Raw genomic sequence first — 15,621 nt, forward strand, 5'->3', positions numbered from 1 at the left:
CCTTGATGACTAATTGAGAAAATGCCTTACAGCTGGATCTCATGGAGGCATTTCCTCAAGGGAGACTCCTTTCTCTGTGATAACTCCAGCTTGTGTCAGGTTGACACAAAACCAGCCAGTACAACCGAGCTACAGCACTCCCAGATATTTGCCCACAGGACCACAGGTCAATAAATATGATACTGTATATCAGTGCTTATGGAAGTACCATTTACAGTGGCTAAATTGTGAGATTAACCTAGGTGGGCAGACAGAGGAGTGAATAAAGAAAATGTGGTATCTACAAACAATAGAATTTCACTCAGCCTTAAAGAAAAATACAGTTAAATCACTTGAAGAGAGATATGCATGGGAGACTCTCATGTGTGTGAATTAAGTCAGACTCAGGACAGTAAGTATTCCATGTTTTCTCTCATTTGTAAATCCTAGATTTTATACAGATTTTAAAAAATCATGCTTATGTGACAATGACAGTAGGACTGAGGAGGAAGGAAGGAAGGAAAGGAGGGAGGGAGGGAGGGAGAGAGGGAGGGAGGGAGGGAGGGAAGGAGGGAGGGAGGAAGGGAGGGAGGAAGGGAGGGAGGAAGGGAGGGAGGGAGGGAGGGAGGAACTAATGGAAGGTAAGGGGTAAGAAATGGGTGAACAGGAGCTGTGGGAGAGGTACAGTGTGTCAGCATGAAATGTGTATCACAGGCGATGGCATCATGGATCCCAATGCTCTGTAATAATTGAAGGTCAATAAAGCAGAGTAGTTTAGGGTGACCCAGCATAGGTGAGTGAGTAGTTTAGGGTGGCTCAGCATAGGTGAGTGAGTCCATCCTTCCTTGGTGCAGCTCACTCTCATCTGTTCTCTGGCCTCTAAGCAATTCCATCTCACTGAGTAGCCTGGGTAATCCTTACAGCTCTGAGTCACCAAAAGCAATCACCATGTGCTTTCTGCCTCCCCTTTGTCTTCTTCCAGCCCTGGAAAATTATGTCTATGTCCATAATCTATGCCACTCAGACACCAAGCCTCATAGAGCCAAATGAATACCTCTAGCTTGTTTCCTCTCGCTCTCTCCAGCTCACTCTCTCTTCCTCCTCCTCCTCCTGCCCCTCTCTCTCCCTCCTCTCTTAACCCCTCCCAAACAGACATAGCATCTGGATTATAGCTCAGTGGGAGAGTATACCAAGAGGTCCTAGGTTCTGTCCTCAGGAACACACACACCACACACGTGCGCGCGCGCGCGCGCACACACACACACACACACACACAAACTAGAAAGAAACAGAGAGAAAGAAAAAGGAGGGGAAAGAGAGACTGAGAGGAAGAAATCAGAGAAAGTAACAGACAGAGACAGAGACAGAGAGATTGAAATAGAGAGAGACTTCCACAGAATCTGAGTCTGGGTTAATGGAATGCAGAAGGACACTATGCTCAGTGCATAAATCTATGTTTCTGTGCTCATACTCATACATATACATGTATGTTCATGTATATGATTATATGTGTGATCATGTATGTTTTCGAGTGTGTGTGTGTGTGTGTGTGTCTGTGTGTCTGTATCTGTGTATGCATATGGAAAACACAGGACAACCTTGTTAATGTTGCTCAGTGTTGCTCAGGGGCATCTACCTTGTTTTTGGAGACAGAGTCACTGACATGGAACTTGCCAAGAGGACTAGGCCACTAGCCAGAAAACTCAAGAGATACTCTTGTGTCTGCCTGTCCAATACTAGAATTAACTGTCTGCCCAGGTTCTTTACCTGGGTGCTGGGGATTTGAACTCGGGTCCTCATGTTTTCCCAGCAATTGCTTCACTGACAGAACTATCACTCTAGTGCCAGGATTGGTTGTTTTGTTTCATTTCATTTTGTAACCAGCGTTAATTGGATTATCCAACAGCTACACTCATGAATTTTTACCTGCCTTCTGTTTTTCATGATGGTAGAAAGAACAGGGGGTTTTAAATTACACAATACATATGACATCATAGCTCTGGGCAGCATTGGAGTATTTAGCTAATTTTCCTTTATTTCTCTGAAATCTGAAAATGACTACAAACTCACGGGCTGTTTCAGAGGATCTCACAGGCTTGACTGATCATGTTCAGCTCACAAATCTCCACTGTGCCTCTTCACTTTTTCCCAGAAACATGTCTGCTCTTTTTACTCTTGATTTACAAGCCAAATTTGGCATGCAGTTCACTTACATATGCTGATTCAGGCTTATTGAAGGCAGGTGCACACTTTAATATATGTGGGTACAGGGACCCCCTTCCAGCCAATAAAAGAATACTGGGCATGCTCTCGTGTGGAATATCTGCCCGCTTTTATTCATAGGCCTGAAAATCTGGGGCATTTGTATTGCTTTCACATATTACCATGAACAAATTGGGATAGGCAGAAATAATGTCCGAGCCCTACAATGGCACCATATTAAGGAAATTTGAGCCAAACTCTGCCTGAAAGGGATCCCAGAGCTGAGGGCTATGCTGTCTTGGTGCTTTTGTATTAACGCTATGTAAACACAGTCACACTGCTCCACAGGGACAGGTAAATGCAATACCACATTTCCATCAAAGCAAGACGTGCGCACAGCCCTCCACTTGTACAAGAAAATGAAGCCGCTCCAACAGATGCATCATTGTTTGGATTAGACAAAGCTCTGATCGAAGAGTGGGTATGAGAAGACCTCATTTAGTGACCTCCAAAGTGCCTGCGTCATCGTGGTGACTGATCCTGGATGTGGTCCAGTACAGCTCTCAGGTGTAAGATGAAAACAGTGGAAGGTGACAGTATCTGATATTCACAGGTCAGAGCAGCAAGAACCTCATAAGTAGGTCTTCTCTGTCCCTGGGGCAGCCCAGTGGAGAAGAGACAGGGGCAAGGTGGATGCCCCCTGTGCCTTACCATCATGTGCACAGACCCCTACACAGTGCCTAGAAGGGAAGTTGTTTCATGGTTTGCTAATACCCAAGGCAGATAGTATGAACCAATGCAAGTTGAATACAAGGTACACCTAGAGTATAAACAGTAGCTATCAAACATGTTATAGGGATGGAGGGATGGCTCAGTGGTTAAGCTGTTGCTCTTGTAAAAGACCTGGGTTTGATACCCAGAATCCATAGGATCCATAGGCATATACATGGTACACCTACACACATGCAGGCAAAACATTCATATACATAGGGCAAAATAAATCCAAAATATGTTTGTAAAAACATATGTTATAAGTGACTGTAAAAAAGAATGACTGAGTCAATTGCTACTAAATATATAATCAAAAAGCAGATCTTGAAAGGATTTAAAGACAGTGAAAAGGTAAGACCCTTATCCTAGAGCTAGCAGCATCACCCAGGGATCCATGGGGTAGCGATGCCTAACAGAACCCAGACTGCTTTGATCCCAGCCATATGCTCTGTGTTCTGTGAATCACCAGATTCACAGCCCAGCCCAGCTCATTTGGTAATGCCTGTGGCACTCCTTCCTCATCTATATCATCTGTGAACAGAGTCATGCAGAGTGGAGGTCAAGACTGGAACCTTGCAGTCATGAGAGCAAGCTTGGGATGTGGGGACACGCAATGAATCTTAAGCAATACTACGCTGCCATGAATGGAAGTCTTCACTGAAACTGACCATAAGGTCCATTTCCTGATATTTAATTCTTCACCTTAAACTTCTACTTTGAGGCTGAAAGAAAAAAAAAAAAACAAAAAAACAAAAAAACCAACCAGCTGACCCAGATTCAACATCTAGAGTACTGAATCCATTGCTTCCTCTGAAAATTCCTCCAACCCATTTTCTCCTTCATAAAGAATCACCACCTACTCTCTACGAAAATTCCCACTTACTTTGGTCTCCCTCACACTCTTCTTGCAAGGTAACCTTTAAGTTAAGACAACTACAGGATGCAAATGCTGTGTGCTTCAACTCTATAGGCCTTGCAAGGACCCTAGGAGGTGGGTACCATTGCCAGCTGAGTTAGAAACTGAGCCATGTTATAAGCATGACTAAGCCAGCCTGTCTCTACAGGCAGAACATCACTGCATATAAGGTCTGGGAGATGTAGGGTGCAGATAGGAGAGATAGCTCAGGAGTATAAGAGTATTTCCCGCTCCACAAAAGGACTCTGGTTCAGTTCCCAGCACCCATGGTGGGTAGTTCACGACCACCTGAAACTTAGGCTCCAGGGGATCCAACACCTTCTTCTGGCCTCTAAAGGCACCTGCACTCATGTGCACACATCCACACACAGATAGAGACACATAGTTAAAAAAACAAATCTTGTTTTTAATCAGTCTGAGAAAGGAAGGCTGCATCCCTATGGGAGGACATTGACCAAAGGTTGTTTTCCTTCCTAAAATACGCAGTGGGAAGTCTTTAAGCAAACCTAGAAAACTCATGTTTGCAGAAATATACTCTCTCTTTTCATATCCTTCTCCTGGACCAATATCATGGCAGCCTTATCTATATTTGATCTTTCTTCAATTCCTTTCTTTTGACTCTTCTCCAGTCTACTTCCCCTCCAATATGTGGAAGAATCATAGATCTTTTAATTTGCAAATTATTCATCCAGTCCAGGACTCATATCTAAAATGTCTAACAATCATATGACGAAAACAATCCAACAAAAATGCAAAAAGACACATGAAGAACATTCACCAAGGTAGATTAGGGATGTCTACCAAGCAGGTCACAGGGCCATCAGCACCAGCCAGCTGGCAAATCAAAATCAAGACTGTTGGACACAACTTCACACACATAAGAATCCTGACAGGACCAGGTTCTGACATACTGGAAGCAGACATACTTGCACTGCAGTGGGAGCTGTGGGGACCAACTGGAAAGTTCTATGACCTTTTAGGTCTGGTTCTGCTGAGTCTGGGAACTTTAGAATCTGTCCCTGCTTCACTGCAACACAACACTCAATTCATCTCCAGATAAAATGAGCATTATAGAACAAAATGTAGGTTGCCTGCCGAAGCATCAAGCATGAATTCTCAGCATGAGACTCACCTGGGTTTGCAGTCCTGATGTCTGCTCTCATCGCTGTAACCATGCTGACTTGGTAGCCCTTTCACAGTGCTTCTAAAACAATGATGCTCTCCTGACTCCCCACCCCTGCAGCCCCTTCCCTGCTGGAGCCTTGTGCTCTGGAGTGGCTCAAGGCCTGCAGGGCTTCATTCTCCCCATCCCCCAAAGCCACAATCTGTCCTTTCATGTACTATCACTAATCTGTGGAATCTAAAATTCAGCTTTGCTCCTCAAAAGGTGGTGAGTGTGGTGTCATCGGTGCCCTTTGTTGGGACCTATCACTTCACATCACTTCATTTCCATGAGAGAAAGATGGGGTATTAAATTCCCTCGCTCCAGGCCGGCGCATCTATCAGAATAAGCCCAACACAGGGCCAATGTTCTCAGGCGGCTTTGTTCCTTCCACATGAGGGGTTTGATGGGATAGTGAATGAAAGTCCAGGCAGCAGATCGGTCTGAAACACCTCTGAGAAGCCCTCCATGTGAGCCACAGGTGCACAGTGTCCTGATCAAGCAGATGAGGTAGGATAAAGTTCACTCACCAGAAGACATATAGATTAAGTTCACCAAGAACATATAGATTAAGCCAGTAGCAAGACAGAGCCATGAAGGGTAGGGAGGGCAGGGTTCTCCCCAGCTACTTCTCTAAGCACCGTGGCTTCTTATGACACCATCTTATATATGTGTATTTTGTGTGTGTGTGTGTGTGTGTGTGTGTGTGTGTGTGTGTGTGTGTTGTATGCAGTTATTCAAATGCAATGTTAGTATGCTATCATACTTCTCCATTCATCATCCTAAGGGTGCTTTTCAAATAAGAAGCTCATTCAGTGACTTTCTGCAAGGGAGATAGCACAGAGACCTTGACTTGCTCTTACCACTGTAGGGACCAGAAAGCTCAGATCTCAAGTATGGCCCTAAGCATGTTGGATGTTCAGGGCCAACACAAAGGTTTTCAAGGCTCTAGACCAGCAGTTCTCAACCTGTGGGTCTTGACCCATTTGGGGGTCAAATCACCCTTTCACAAGGGTCACCTGAGACCATTGGAAAACACAGATGTTTATATTATGATTCATAACAGTAGCAAAATTACTGTTAGGAAATAGCAATAAAATAATTTTATGATTGGGAAACACCACAGAGGAATTATACTAAAGGGTCACAACATTAGGAAGGTTGAGAACCATTGATCTACCATACCAGTTATGTTATACATAACTATTGATCATGTTGGCTAACAATTATGTTAGCTACTCCAACCAGAGCATATTTGAAGACAAGGTGCAAACAGTAGGTGCCTTGGACAGGAAGGTGTGGTATTAAAGGGCACACCACACCACTGGGCACCAACCTAGTGCAGGGTCTTTAGGAAAGCAACAGGTCTGGTCTCTATCCTGTTCCCAGAGGGGAAGAAGAACCTCATGTTCTGGAACTTTCATTCCCTGAGTTCATCCTATTTTGTACACAGAAGAAATATAATTTTAATTGCTCTCCAAATCAGGGTACTGCTTTACCCCCAGGTGGGCTTAGAATGAATGACAGCCATGGTGCATTTTATATGGAGGCCATGGAGAGAGGCAGTAACTGTGCAAGATGATAAGGACACAGGACTGCATCCAGTCCACCCCTGGGTATCACAAGTAGCTCAAATGTTCAAGCTCTCCTAACACATCAAAGATAACGTAAAATGACTGATAACCTTGGGTTATCATGCAAAACCTAACCATCCAGCAGGGAAAGAAAAGAGAGGGAGGGGAGAGAAAAGGAGGGGAGAGGAGAGGAGGAGAGAGAAGGGGGAAAAGGAGGGGAAGAGAGGGGAGGGAGGCAAGCTCAGCTCTCATGAATTGCTAGAAAACAAAGATAAGCGAGAATATACCATCCAAGGTACTGGATGGGACAAGAAAATTCAGAAGGTATCTTGGGAATTGATGATAGCTGAAGGAGAGTCAACCCATCCCCTGGGGAAACCCAGAAGCCTCTGCTCCCAGGTTCAAACAAACTGAACCCATCCCCTCACTCAACAAAGAGAAGTGCTCAGCCCACCACCATAGTTTCTGCTGGCTTCAGAACAAGGCCAGCCCTTCTGCAGCCCTAGAGGAAGGCTCCAAACCAAGGCTGTCCCCAGGGCTGACGCAAAACCTCAAAGCTAAGAGGAAATGACAAAGGGTACTGGGTAACATCTTACCAAGAAGAGCCACCTCAGTACAGATTTGGCACCAGGTTCAAGGGCAAACCCCTGGGGAACAAAGGATATTATCAAACATTGCAAGAAAGCACCTGAGATGCAGGAGCCCCAAATAGGGGCAGGTGTCAGGAGGAGAAAAGTAAGACCTTCCCTTACCATATTAACAGCAGCAAAATCTCATCTGACAAAATAACACGGTGTAAATAGAGAGAAACAATTAGCTGGACTCTGGAAGTGCACAGAACGGCTCATTTTAGATCAAAGCGTTTAAAGATAAACACACTATAGGGAAAGAGAGCACAGGATGAGGGGGAGGCTGAAAGCTGCCTTCCACCTCTCTCCCAGCCATCCCTCCCAGGAGCACTTGCTCTCTCTCTCATACCACAGTAATCAGTAAAGCCCTTTCCCTGCAGGGAGGATGGGGGAGCCTGGCAGCAGAGAAGTGTTTGGCTCTGTTTTTCTTCTATCCCAGATATCGGTGCTGAAGACCTCTCATGAGCTCGGTTCATCACAGGTCTCTGTATGTCCTCACGGTAACCACACATGCTCCCACTTTACTCGAAAAACTCAGGGTCTGATTACTGGCAAGGTTTGCCCACGACCTCACACCTAGAGCACTGGAGCCAAGGACAGTGTTGGTTGATTCTGAAGCCACAGTTAGAAACTACAGTTTTTAAACTATTCATCGCCCGATTGCTCTTAAACTCACGCAAAGGGATTGGTGAATCTTAAACAGTAACATAAAGTGCATGAGCATGGAGGTGAATGTCTGTCATCGTCTGGGAGGGGGAGGAAGGAGGGTTAGAAGTTCAAGGCCAGCTTCAGTTACAAAGTTTGAAGCCAGCCTGAGCCACATGAGACTCAGTCTCAAAACTACAAAATAAATAAGCAGTGTTTGAGAGGTGGCTTAGTGGGTATGAGATTTGCTGTGCAAGAATGAAGACCTGTGTTCAGGTCACCAGAACCCACATAAAAAAGCTAGGTGTGAGCCCCATATGCCTGTAACATGTGTTGGGGGTGTCATCAACAAAAACATGGCTTATCAGCCTCTAGCCTAGACAGAAAACAGTGAGGTCCAGGTTCAGTGAAACACCCGGTCTTAAGAGAACAAGGCAAACAGTATTAGAGGAGTTACCAGATGTCCATCTCTGGACTCTGAATGCACTTACACACACTGTTAGAAGTGCTGAGTCCCAAACAAATCACATCATGCAACAGGTCTCACATGGGAGGTTTATTGGGAGGGGAAATTGAGGCAGCCTCTGGGAGACGGAGGAGAGGGAGAGAGAGGAGGGGTAGGGAGAATGAAACTTTTACTGGGTCCGTGGTGCATGTGCAAAGGGACATGTGACAAAGGTCATGGCCCATGTGCAAAAGGACAGACACAGGAGCTATGCTGTCTCTTCTTGGCCACTAGAGATGATGTATCTCATCATTGGGTCCCTCGAGAGTTGGCTGTAAAGATGCTTAGTTGTCATGAAGTCACTTCTAGCTGTCCATGGATATGCCTGATTGCCAACACACACATTCATTTAAACACGCCTACACAAACACACTATGCTAGATAGTTTTATGTCAATTTGATAAGCTGGAGTCGTCTGAGAGGAGGGACCATCAATTAAGAAAATGCCTCCATAAGATAGGGCTGCAGGCTTTACTTCTAATAGCCAAAAACTGGAAACAACTCGGATATCTCTCAGCTGAAGAATAGATAAAGGAAATGTGGTTCATTTACACAATGGAATACTACTCAGCTATTAAAGATAAGGAAATCATGAGTTTTGCAGGCAAAATGGATGGAACTAGGAAATATCATCCTGAGTAAGGCAACCCAGACCCAAAAGAACATGCATGACAAGATCCTAGCCTAACTGTCCTCTGAGAGGCTCCAACCATCAGCTAATGGAAATAAATGCAAAGACCCACAGCCAAACATTAGTTAGATCTCAGGGAGTCTTGTGGAAGAGCAGGAGGAAGGATTGAGGGACCCCAAGAGGACAGGGACTCCAGAGGAAGACCAACAGAGTTAACTAACCTAGAACCTTGAAGACTCCCAGAGACTGAACTACCAACCAAAGAGTGAGCATGGGCTGGACCTACCCTGCCAAGTCCTGCACATATGTAGCAGATGTGCAGCTTGGTTTTCATGTGGGTCCCCCAATAACTGGAGCAGAGGCTCTCCCTGAATCTGTTGCCTCCCTGTGGATCCCATATCCCTAACTGGGCTGCCTTGTCTGGCCTCAGTGGGAGAGGATGTATCTAATCCTGCAAACTTGATGTGCCTGCCCCTGCTGAGGTGGGATAATACCCTGGGGGAGGGGGCTTCCCCTTCTCAGAGAAGAAAGGAAGGGAGCAGTGGGGAAAGGAGCTTGGGGGGGGGGGTGGAAAGGAAGGGCTGATATCAGGATGTAAAGTGAATAAATGAATAAATAAATGAATGAATAGAGATAGATAGATAGATAGATAGATAGATAGATAGATAGATAGATAGATAGATAGAGGACTATAGGCAGATTATTTCTAGGGCATTTTCTTAACCAGTGATTATTGGGGGATGGCCCAGCCCATTGTAGGTGGTCCTAGGTTCTATAAGAAAGCAGGCTGGCCAAGCCATGAAGAATAAGACAGTAAGCAACAGCCTCCATGACTTCTGCATCTGCTCCTGACTCAAACCTGTTTGAGTTACTGTCCTGACTTCCTTCCATGACAGTGATTTGGAAGTATAAACTGAACAAACCCTTTTCTCCCAAACTTGCTTTTTGGCCATAGTGTTTCACTGCCATAATAGAAACCCCTAACTAAAACAACACTCATTTTTTAATGTAAAGAAACAAAAATAAATTCAAACAACAAAAATAAATTCAAGCCAGAATTTCCCAAAGTATGACCTGAGGAGCCCTCGGGTTCCTTGAATTCTTTCATGGAGATCTCTGGTGTTGAACTTGTCTTCATCTGTTTCTTCCACTCATGTTTTCCCTCCATGCCACTGTGGGGCCTCCACTGCGTGGACCACACCAGCATCTACCGACAGCTTCTATGTGCTCAATATACATGCTTTAAATTTTTCTCAATCTCATCTTCCTCAACAGTAAACACAGACACACTTAACTCATATAAATGATGTTTAAAAGCACTGTGAATGCCTAAGGTGAGACTTAAAACAACTGGGTCAGAACCTAATGTTCGGAATTGTAGAGAAGTTTTCTATAACCACCTTTTTTTTTATTATTATTAAATGACCACAGGAAAACAAGTGCGGTTATTTAATCTGCAGGAGGTGTGGCACCATCCATAAAACAGATCGGCACAGCTGCTTTCAGAAGGAGTGTATAGTGTATATTTGAAATCTGGAGGCTTTTCAGGAATGTATCATGAAACCACCCACCATAAACCATCGCTCAGGACACAGAGTGATAACGCAGCAGCAGCAGCCACCCTGCAATTGAAGCAGGGTACTGCAAACACAAGATTTTTGGAAGTATTGTTTATTATCATTAGTAGTAGTAGTTGTAATTATTAATGTCATTATTTCAAAAGCACTGAATTTTAAGAAGTATTCATGGCCTTCAAATGTCCCCTAACTAATGATTTGACACCATCTTCACAACGCAAAGATTTTGTGATCCCAGCATTGTGCCAAAGGCCCAGGCACAGGGAGCAATTGAATTTGCCTGAAGCTTATCTACCGGGGTTTTAGCTTCTGTCTTAGCTAATCAATTGACCCCATTTGGTTTATAAGCAACAGACACAGAAACCAAGATGAACATCAAGCCCCAGAAAAAATAAGAGTTCTGTTGAGCCTAGAAATGTTACAATTACAAATCTGGCTTGCCTGTACACCTTGGTGAAATGGGCCTGCCCAGCCACTGACTTTTGGAAGACAGCATTATGCTCTTAAGAATATATATAAATTCCTGTTGTCAGGAGCATATGTTAGAGCTGGAAAATTCTGGAAACAGTTGAAAAAGAACAAAATGAACTTAAAAAAAAAAAAAAAAGACTCCCAAAGTGCTGGTTCTCAGAGACCTTCAGTAGGGGTAGCTCTGATTTTGATTAATCCACGCTAGAACACAGTGTGCTTGGACACAAACTGGGCAAAAGACACTGAATGACCAGGAATGTTTCGAATCCTCTACAACATCCTTGGAAAGTTGTAGTCTTTTCTTTTAAGAACCATATATGGTATAATTCTTGGGGAAGACACCCACCAAACATTTCCCTCATATACACAAATACCACTTCCCCCAACACACACACACACACACACACACACACACACACACACACGAATTCCTTGTGTTTCCATAAGGAAAGACATTCATTACAATAACATTCCTGGATCTCAGGGGGTGACCCAGTGCAGAGGAGCACTTGTGACAAAAGCATAGAGACCTGAGGTCAGATCTTCAGCACCTCATAGAAAATGGGGTCTGGGTGGGAGCACTGTGAAGGAGGGCAGCAGTACCCATAATTCCAGTGCTGGGGGTGGGAGATAGAAACATGTTTACTGAGGCTCTCTGGACAGCCAACCTAGCCCCAAAATGACAATCTCCAGGTTCACTGAGAGACCCTGTTGCAAAGAAATGAGGATGAAACCAGTGGAGATGGATACTCAACATCTCTCTCTAAACTCCATGCAAGTGTACAGGCATACACACATGTACACACACCACCCCACACACACACCACGCAACATGCAGCAGATATATACAAACCATACACCACAATACACACACCAAATACACATGCCCACACCCCCACATACATACATACACACACAACATGCACCCAAACACACGCACATACACACATATACACCACACCAAATGTAATAGATACACACATACCACACACATGACCATACCTCTACATACATACATGCATATACACATACATACATACACCACACCATATGCAATAGATACACACACCACAACACACACAACACACACTCAACACACAAATACACACAGACATGCACACACACATATACAACACAACAAACACAACAGATACACGCATCATACACCATACACCACACACCACGACACACACCACAACACACACTCAACATACAAACACACACAGACATGCATGCGTGCACACACACACACATATATACAACACACCACACACAAGAGATACATACACCATACACCACATACCACAACACACAGACATACAGACACACACACATATGCAGGTACACACGCAAATAATTACAAACTGGCTTTTCTTTTCTCCATATTCTTCTCCATGGAATAGAAGGAAGAACACTAAGCCACAAGAGCTACAGGAAGACTTAGAACACAAGTCCTGACCCTACTTGTCAGCTTACCACTCCTGTCTCTTGGACTGGACATCCTCACACGTGAGGGCTTTGTTCTACTCTCATAGGCCTGGGGCCTGGGTGGTGGTTGAGTGTGACTCGGGGTGAAATATGCCCCAACTCCCTTATCAACAGAGCTAACCCCACACAATTGATCCTAGCTCAAGTCAGAAAGAAAGATGTATTTGAGGCATTCTAGTATCCAGCGCACACACTGGGACCCTTAAGCACTAGCTGGGGACTGTCATTTGGAAGACACATAACACTCGTGGAGACCACAACAGTAAGGGACGGTTTAGAGCTTCAGCTGCAGAGCCTCCATGGGGTGGGACTCTGCCCTTTACAATGCTTTGGAGTTTGTGGTATTTCTTAACAGGCTGGAATTCATGGATTATTGGTCACTTGGGGCATTAACTAAGAGGATGACAAATTGGAACTTTAGAAATCTGCTTGGGGCCATTGGCACAGGCTGTAGGGAGCCAGGGAAGCTGAAACATGGGTTTTCTTTTGGGGAGAAAAGGGCTCTTTCTCTGCACAGGGCTTTAACCACCGGAATAAGAGACGATATGTAGCCGTCTGCCCTGTTTCTTAGGTAGGCCTGCAGGGTAGGAGGCTGGGACAGGGCAGGGGTGGTGGCTCAGCCAGAAAACGCCTTTCACATGAGCATGAAGATGTGAGTTCAGATCCCTGGTACCCATGGTGAAAAGCTAAACGTGGCAACACCTCTGTCACCCCAGCACTGTGGAGACACATAACACTTGTTGGGAGCCAGCCTAGCCAATCGGTGAACTCCAGGTTCAGTGACAGACCCCATCTAAATCATCAAACAACAAGTCAGTCAATACATTCAAGGAAAAAAAAACCATTAAGGAAGACATCTGACCTCAAGACTCTCTGTGCCTACGTGTATATGTATGCTGTACCTATGAACATATACACGGACCAAATAAATAATTAAATCAAAACGTAGACTTCAGGGTTTGTGTGACATTTGGTTTTGACCTGTTTTGTGCAGGTGACCTCCTTGCTCTGCACCTGAATTCAAGCCAAAGGAAGAATGAGATGGACGTGCTTCGTGCTGTTGCTCTCTGTTCAGTGCCCTTTAAAAGTCATTCCACTCACATTCTATGTTACCTCAAAGTAGCACAATGTTTGAAGATTATATGAGACTCTGACTTTAGGTTCCAGCAACAAGAGCTGTGGTACTGTGGTGAGATTATACATATTTTATTTTAAATGACAGAAAACGATACCTGCTCGGTTCAAGGAAGGATTCCAAGTAGGTAGAAATGTGCCTTGTCTCCTGTCAGCCCACTCAGGAGACTCCTAAAAGATGGCGCAACTTAAAAAGAAAGATAAACAATGATTGCGAACAAAATTGATGCAACAAAGGAACTCAAGAAAATGAACGTAAACCCAAACGTGTTTTACAAGCCTGGAGTATTCTGTATCTAGGAGTTCTGTGTGCTTGGATAAGCAAAGGGAAATAGGGTGGGCTCAAAAAGCCAACGTTAGCTTCATTAATGGATCAGACTGATTTTACAATGAAGTCAAAATAGAGAAAGATGGGAAAGGCATCTATGAAAGAAATGTTTAAATTTTTAAAAGCTGACCTGAGACTGAAAGATACGAGGAGAAAATTCATGTCTTTAGAGCAAGAGTCTCCAGCCCAGTTCCCCCATCTCCTCTTTCAGTAAATGTCTAATCTAAGCTCCAGAAAGAGTTTAAGATAGATGAAAGTACGGAATATGAAGAGTGTACCATGCATAGGAGATGTTCATTGTGATCTTGTATCATGGAACAACTTACATAATACAACATACAAAAAACATAATCATTGAGAAAAATATATAATTGACAATATTAAAACTAAAATTTCTGTATCAGAAAACATACTGTATATAATCAAGGCAGAGACTCCATTAACAGTAAAAAAGGCAGTGTTTATACCCCAAACCATGTAACCAGTGAGAGATCTTCCTCTGTAATCTGAGTCTGGTAATGCAGCGGCAAGAACAGGAGAATGGATGCACTTCTGTGCCACTTGTCAGAAGGAACATTGGTTTTGCTTCTCTTTAAAGATGCTCACCTCTGTTCCAGCTGTCTCAACAAAGCCATGGAAATCACCTGGGAAGATCCAGGCAGCATCCAGAACCCTGGCTCTTGGGTTTCCCTACCTATTGTAAAGGTCTTCAAAGTGCACCTTATCAGAAATGCATGAGAACACTTGATGAGGTACCATTAGTAACAGCAACAGTAAAAGCAAGTTTTCACCAGAAGAGAAAATGAGCCAACAATCACTCATATGACAGAACATTACAGAGTCATTGACATAAATTATATTTGAACATACAGTATCATAAGCTATAGTACAGAGAAAATAGTGGCAAAATAATATAGTATCATTTATGCACATTTTAGAGCATAAACTAGAAGCTGGAGAGATGGTGGTTAAGAACACTCGCTGCTCTTCTGTAGGACCAGAGTTCTGTCCCCAGCACCCATATCAGGAGGCTCACATTCCCCTGTAACTCTAGCTCCAGGGTATCTGATGTTCTCTTCTGGCTTCCACGAACAACTGTATTCATGTGCACATACCCTACACACACACACACACACACACACACACACGCACACATGCATGCACGCATGCACATATATATATGTGTGTGTTGTGTGTGTGTATATATATATACATATATATGTAATATAATTAAACAAATATCATAAGACAGCCTATGCTGATTATTGATATATCATTATGTGAGAGGAGCCCCAAAAGAATAAAGAGAACTAACTTATTCTAACATCAGGACAAGACTTCCTCAGCCAGAGGCAGGCAGCATCGGAAGAAAAGGGGTGGCCAGTGAAGTGTGTCTTTACATTTTATTTTAAAAGAAGCCTTCATGCACAGGCATGTGACTGCATGGATGGACAGTCCTCGCCTTGTGTTTTTCAATGTGAACTGCACATGAAACTCTCCAGCACTGCACACTCCTCCATCCAGTCAGCTGTGCAGAAAGAGGCGCCCCTGCAAACTGCTACAATGCTCACCTGGCCTGCTCTAGCCTGCCCTGTATGTCAGGCGTGTG

Source organism: Arvicanthis niloticus, chromosome 3 (assembly GCF_011762505.2).
Source record: "Arvicanthis niloticus isolate mArvNil1 chromosome 3, mArvNil1.pat.X, whole genome shotgun sequence".
In the NCBI taxonomy this organism is placed as follows: domain Eukaryota; kingdom Metazoa; phylum Chordata; class Mammalia; order Rodentia; family Muridae; genus Arvicanthis; species Arvicanthis niloticus.